This window comes from Dendropsophus ebraccatus, unplaced genomic scaffold (assembly GCF_027789765.1).
Source record: "Dendropsophus ebraccatus isolate aDenEbr1 unplaced genomic scaffold, aDenEbr1.pat pat_scaffold_750_ctg1, whole genome shotgun sequence".
NCBI classification, from domain to species: domain Eukaryota; kingdom Metazoa; phylum Chordata; class Amphibia; order Anura; family Hylidae; genus Dendropsophus; species Dendropsophus ebraccatus.
The window spans coordinates 66454-73841 of record NW_027210349.1 but is presented as its reverse complement, the minus strand read 5'-3'; the positions used below and the strand labels follow the sequence as shown (position 1 = coordinate 73841).

Genomic DNA, 7388 nt, shown 5'->3' with positions numbered 1-7388 from the left:
CAGCCTCTCCCCCAGCCTCTTCTCCTGCACCCCCCAGCCTCTCCTCCTGCACCCCACAGCCTCACCCAGCCTCTTCTCCTGCACCCCCAGCCTCTCCTCCTGCACCCCACAGCCTCTCCCCCAGCCTCTTCTCCTGCACCCCCCAGCCTCTCCTCCTGCACCCCACAGCCTCACCCAGCCTCTTCTCCTGCACCCCTCAGCCTCTCCTCCTGCACCCCACAGCCTCTCCCACAGCCTCTTCTCCTGCACCCCCCAGCCTCTTCTCCTGCACCCCCAGCCTCTCCTCCTGCACCCCACAGCCTCTCCTCTCCTCCTGCACCCCACAGCCTCTCCTCCTGCACCCCACAGCATCTCCCCCCTGCACCCCACAGCCTCTCCTCCTGCACCCCAAAGCCTCTCCTCCTGCACCCCACAGCCTCTCCCCTAGCCTACCCTCCTGCACCCCCAGCCTCTCCCCCAGCCTTTCCGTCAGCACCCCCCAGCCTCTCTGTCAGCACCCCCAGCCTCTCCTCCTGCACCCCCTAGCCTCTCCACCAGCACCCCACAGCTGCTCCCCTGCCCCCCAGCTGCTCCTCCACTGTCCCCCATCTTCTCCCCCTGCCACCCCAGCTGCCCAATCTTCTCCCTGCCACCCTAGCTGCCCCCCTATCTGCTCCCCCTGCCTGCCACCCCAGCTGCTCCTCCTGCCCCCCATCTACTCCCCCTGCCACCCCAGCTGCTGCCCTGAGCTGATCCCTCTGCCCCACATTGCTCCCTCTGCCCCCCCAGCTGCTCCCCCTGCCCCTCTCACCCCAGCTGCTCCCCCTGCCCCCATCTACTACCCCTGCCCCTCTCACCCCAGCTGCTCCCCCTGCCCCTCTCACCCCAGCTGCTCCCCCTGCCCCCATCTACTACCCCTGCCCCTCTCACCCCAGCTGCTCCCCCCGCCCCCATCTACTACCCCTGCCCCTCTCACCCCAGCTGCTCCCCTGCCCCTCTCACCCCAGCTGCTCCCCCTGCCCCCATCTACTACCCCTGCCCCTCTCACCCCAGCTGCTCCCCCTGCCCCCCATCTGCTCCTCCTCCTGCCCCCATCTACTCCCCCTGCCCCCAGCTGCTCCCTCTGCCTCCCCAGATTCTCCCCCTGCCACCCCTAGCTGCTCCCCCTCCCCGTCACCCCAGCTGCTCTCCTTCCCCCTGTCACCCCAGCTTCTCCCCTTCACCCCAGCGGCTTCCCCTGCCACCCCCAGCTGCCTCCCTTCCCCAGTCACCCCCAGCTGCCTGCTTGCAGACTAGTTGTGGTCGGAGAAGTCTTCTTGATTGCTGCGCCAGATGGAGAAGAAAGCAAGAAGCGACGGCAATCGGAGAAGACGTCACCTGTGAGTCATTAGTAACTGCACTGTAATCACTTCTATAGTGTGCAGAGCCTGTGTACCATTGGGGTCTATAAAGGTCAGTGTATTGTTTGCGGTAGTGTACTGACACAGCCCCGCGGACACTACAGTACACTAGCGCAAACTTTTAAACTAGGACCCAACTACAACAGCCGCAGGCACTACAACTCCCAGCATATGCTGAGGGCTGCAGACTGTCAGTAAATGCTGGGAGTTGTAGTGCCTGCAGCTGTTGTAGTTGGGTCCTAGGTGCATTATACACTGGATGCTTTGTAGCATATAAGAATACATAGATCTGTGGGGGCTCAGTGCAGGGACGTGACCCCAGAACATCACTAATAGGGATAGGGGGAGATGTTTTTGTTCTATCCCTATTAGTGATGTTCTGGGGTCACTTCCCTACACTGAGCCCCCACAGATCTTTGTATTCTTATATGCCACAAAGCATCCAGTGTATAGGACCCAACTACAACAGCTGCATGCACTACAACTCCCAGCATGTACTGACAGTCTGCAGCCCTCAGAGTATGCTGGGAGTTGTAGTACAGTGTAGACAGATGTATTGCTGGACCTTCAGGGCTGATGGTTGTCACCCACAGATTGCAGCCACCAGGACCCTCTGCACACAGTGATTTATTACAGGGTTGTCCTCTCAGAGACTACAACTCCCAGCATACCCTGAGAGCTGTATAAATGGAGGGATTTGTCACAAATACAGATGAATTCAGGAAAGGAGCGGGTCAGCGTGTCGTGTCTCACTGGTTCTATATTGGTGGCCCCAGGTCCCCCAGTCCGACACTGGACAGAAGCGGCCCCCAAACTAAGACGTCCCCGGCCTCCTTCCTTCCTCCTCATTTGTTTGATGAGAACAGCGGGCATCAAGCAGAGCGACACCCAAGTGCCAGGGTATATACCATGCATGTACAGTAATGGGGGGGGGGGGGGGGGGGCGCCTCAGCGTGCAAAGTGCCTAGGGCAGCATAAACTCTAAATACAGGCCTGGCTGCCGGCACTTCATACCAGCAGCCTATGGGAGGCCGGGCCGTGACCTCTCCGGCAGGCGTGATCATGTGACGTCATCACGCCTGCCGGAAGTCCCGTCCCTGCGGCTCGCAAGATGGAGCCCGAAGAGGAGGAAGAGCTGCTGCCTGCACAGCGCGGATTAGGTGAGTAGGATGTTTGTTTTTTTAGGGGCACCTCTGGGGGCATTATTAGTATATGGGGGCACCTCTGGGGGCATTATTAGTTCATGGGGGGCACCTCTGGGGGCATTATTAGCATATGGGGGGCACCTCTGGGGGCATTATTAGTATATGGGGGGCACCTCTGGGGGCATTATTAGTTCATGGGGGGCACCTCTGGGGGCATTATTAGTTCATGGGGGGCACCTCTGGGGGCATTATTAGCATATGGGGGCACCTCTGGGGGCATTATTAGTATATGGGGGCACCTCTGGGGGCATTATTAGTATATGGGGGCACCTCTGGGGGCATTATTAGTGTATGGGGGCACCTCTGGGGGCATTATTAGTGTATGGGGGCACCTCTGGGGGCATTATTAGTGTATGGGGGCACCTCTGGGGGCATTATTAGTTCATGGGGGCACCTCCGGGGGCATTATTAGTATATGGGGGGCACCTCCGGGGGCATTATTAGTTCTTGGGGGCACCTCTGGGGGCATTATTAGTATATGGGGGCACCTCTGGGGGCATTATTAGTATATGGGGGCATCTCTGGGGGCATTATTAGTATATGGGGGCACCTCTGGGGGCATTATTAGTATATGGGGGGCACCTCTGGGGGCATTATTAGTATATGGGGGCACCTCTGGGGGCATTATTAGCTCATGGGGGCACCTCTGGGGGCATTATTATCTCATTGGGGGCACCTCTGGGGGCATTATTAGTGTATGGGGGCACCTCTGGGGGCATTATTAGTGTATGGGGGCACCTCTGGGGGCATTATTAGTGTAGGGGGGCACCTCTGGGGGCATTATTAGTGTATGGGGGCACCTCTGGGGGCATTAGTGTATGGGGGCACCTCTGGGGGCATTATTAGTGTATGGGGGCACCTCTGGGGGCATTATTAGTGTATGGGGGCACCTCTGGGGCATTATTATTGGTGAACATATACAAATCAAACAGCCCCCCAGACCCTCGAAATTCAATAACCCCAAACGGGGCATTGCCTAGTACTCAACAGCATTCTGAATACAGGGGAACCCCTACCCCACTCTTGTATAAGTTTTAGTCTCCATCATAATGAGCCCCACTGGGCTTGTAGACACGCTATAAATTGTACGTTGCAGGGGTGAATATAATGTACTGCATACAGAGCACAAGAGGCAGCTATACAAGTAAGTGTCTGTATGGTGACATTTAAATTGCACCTTGTTCACATTTAATTTCTATAATTTTATAACTGTATAACAGAGGTTACATTTTAAGCCACTGGGGAAAATGGGGTATATGAGCCAGTTCTCTAGAATTGATCGGAACCAAATTATACCTCCCAGCAAGGCGTGGGGCGAACACACTATTTTTTTTTTATTAATGTGGGGGGCCCAGACACTTTGGTTGTATGGGGCCCCGAAATTCCTGATGGCGGCCCTGACTGCAGGTTACCTCCCATTCAAGTGAACATGAGCTGAGCTGTAAACAGGTCTGGCCCAGGGCCATCTTAAAGCAACTCTGTACCCACAATATGCCACCTCAACCACTTGTATAATCAGCTGTTTTTAATCTAAGATCTGCCTGGGGCATTCCTAATGGTAAAAAGGGTCGGGAGAAGGGACAGGCCTAGGTACTCTAGGCCACTTCAATTTGACACAGGGCTGCAAGATTAAAAGTTGTTTTTAGGACAATACCTACATCTATAGACACAATAAAGTCCCATAGACTTCTATATATAGAGCGCCCTCTGCTGGACACTCAATAGGAATTACACCTTTGGTCGTGACGTCACTGGATCTGAGAGAATTCTAACACTTCCTGATCTACTAAATTAAGGAAAATAGCCCTATATGTGCATTTAGAAATTTGTATAACTTTTTATAAGTAACAACATATCAAAAATTAATTTTGGCCGGACTTCTCTTTTAAAGTGGTACTCTGACCTATGGGTATTTTCCCTGTATGGTCGGGGAGGGGATGGATATAGAGGCCGCAAAGTCCAAGATCGTGCCGCCCCGTTCTCCCATCCTGCAGCCGCTTCCTGGTCTGAGCTGCGGCTTGAGACGTGACGTCTCAAGGCAACTCAGCCATTCAGCGGTCGTAGTGGATGGAAAATACACATAGCCCGGAGTACCTCTTTAGGTGGCACTTTATGCTGTTTGCATAGAGTGACTGACAAGTTACTAGCAATGAGCGAGCATCGCTGGTCGGTGGCTTTGCACATCTCTGCGCAGACTTACTATAGTAAAAGGTTTGGTACTTGTTATATCTGTAAGTAGAGTGGACCCCAAGAATCAAATTCCCAGGTGGGTCAAAGGTACCCCAGTCTGACACTGGCTGAGCCTAAAATCCCCCTAAAAATTTTATTTAAAATCAACTGGTGCCAGAAAATTATATAGATTTGTAATTTATTTCTATTTAAAACCCTCAAGCAGTCCAGTACTTATCAGCTGCTGTATGTCCTGCAGGCAGTGGTGTATAGACTGTTTAAGTTGCACATGGCAACCAATTACAGTTCAGCTTTTATTTTACCAGAGTAATTTGAGAAATGAAAGCTGAGCTGTGATTGGTTGTTATGGGCCACATCAAACCATATTGTTTAGTGTCCTTAGTGTGGCCGAACCATAAGCTGTTTGCTTGGTCACAAGTGTGTTTAGTGACCTCTGCAGTAAAGCACATCGCCAGTAATTAACAGGTTAATGCTTCAGATGTGTTTATGTGCGGTTACCATGGTAACCATGCACCGCGATGACAAGCGCTTATGTCATAAAGAGGGTTCCATAAAGCAATGCACCGCACCCTGATCAGTGCCATCTTGGATGCGCCAGAGGACCTTGAGCTTGACCACTTTACTGCCCCCTACCCTTGATGTAATTTGGAGGTTCTAGCAGGGGAAAAGGGGTGGTCTGCTTTAGACTACCCCTTCATCAAGTCTCCACCTTCTTGAGAAGTGGACCTGGATCTTTGAGGGAGAAGAGCAACAGCCGCCGGCCATCAATAAGGTGACAGATATTGCAGCCAGATCTCTCACACATCGAGATTATTATATTTATAGTATGGTTTTACCCTCTAAGCCCAGGGGAGGGGCAACTCTCCAGCCATGGCTCCCTCGAGGTTTTCCCCACAGGGGTTTTTTCCTCGCCTGAGTGCTGGAGGGTGACTCTTTGTCAGTCGGGGGTCTGCCATTTTTGGTGTCATGTAATTTTAAATAAAATTGGGACCCTTTGACACCTGATTACAATGTGTTGTGTCTTTATTTTGCGTTCTTTGGTGTAACCTATTATGCTTGGGAGTTGGGGATCCATCACATATTGTAGAGTCATAAAGCTGGACATCTGCCTGCTACACAGAACTATCACCAGCATCATGAGCGTATGTAGGATGGAGCAGTGGATAGCAGAACTCTTGAAGAAAAAACAAGCATCGCAAGGTTTATACCTACATCTGCAAGGCTTGTCAAAAGGTTTTTTCAAGTGACAGGTCACACCAATCATAGCACGTCATAGCAACATGGACAGCACCATAAATACACATCATATATACACAACCCGGTGGCTCTTGTGTGTGTAGGCATTATCAGGGACAAGGCAAAGTATTGCACCCCCACACACAAACATCCAGGTGTGGCCTAGGTAGCTGCCCCCCTCCCTAAAATCCACAGGAAAGGGGATATCAAGCTGATTGGTACGGGTTCCAGTTGTCACGAAATTGTGGGGGACGTGTTCCCCTCAAATAAACAGTGGGGCAATGCTCCAATAATTCTCTATGGGTCTTGTTATCCCTTATCCTGTTAATAAATTTGGGAGAGGGGTATGTTCTCATGTACAGTACTATATGGCAGGACTCAAAAACGCTGTTAGCTCATAGTCAGTGGGGAATGGTGAAACGCAATACCCATGGGACATTTTTCTGTTATGTTTCTTTTTGTTTTGTGAAATCGTAACAGGATATGTGTTTGGTCTTTTGCAAATCAAGCAGGGACATCGACCCGGACCAGGCAGATAAAAGAGGACCTCTTCATAAGATGAAAGCGGAACCAGCCAAAAATATAAAACAAAAACGCACGTATGCCGCTGAATGTGATTAGGACACAAACATGCGCGGCATAAAAATGTATTTAATAAAAAAACAATTGCAAGCGCTATGGCCTTTTAAACATGAGGAGTAAAAAAACTAAAGCACATCAGTATCAAGTGTAGTATCTGTTCTTATCTGTTCTCGGTATCAAGTGTAGTATCTGTTCTTATCTGTTCTCGGTATCAAGTGTAGTATCTGTTCTTATCTGTTCTCGGTATCAAGTGTAGTATCTGTTCTTATCTGTTCTCGGTATCAAGTGTAGTATCTGTTCTTATCTGTTCTCGGTATCACGTGTGGTATCTGTTCTTATCAGTTTAATATCTGATACGTCCCCTATCTGGGGACCATATATTAAATGGATTTTTAGAACAGGGAGATGGAAAAAGAGCTTGCTCTGTCCTCTCCAGGCATTGACCTGGTATTGCAGTACTTCCAGGTTCAGTGAAAAAAAAAAAAATAAATAATAAAAAAAACGAAAGCACAAAAATTGACTCAGTGCTTAAGGGGTTAAAGAAGTGCTATGAGGGCACGGGGTCGGGTAAGTATACTTTCGTTATTATGTTCCCAAACACCCCCAGCCTGCCTGAGATTTGTTACTTTCATGTGACTTCTCCTTTTCGTAGAGTGTCTGACAAGTTGCAAACTCGCTATAATAAAGTGAAGGTTTGGCGCTGGTTATATCTGGTATATGAAGGGTGGGACCCAAGAATTTAATTCCCTGGTGGGCCCAAGGTACCCCAGTCCGACACTGCTCCTGTGTGCAGACG

General features: G+C 50.9%; 1 pseudogene; it reads left to right on the top strand.

Annotated features, from left to right (window-relative positions):
* Window positions 1–6892: 6892 nt before the first annotated feature.
* Window positions 6893–7073, top strand: LOC138779389 (U2 spliceosomal RNA; annotated as a pseudogene).
* The last annotated feature ends 315 nt before the right edge of the window (window positions 7074–7388 follow it).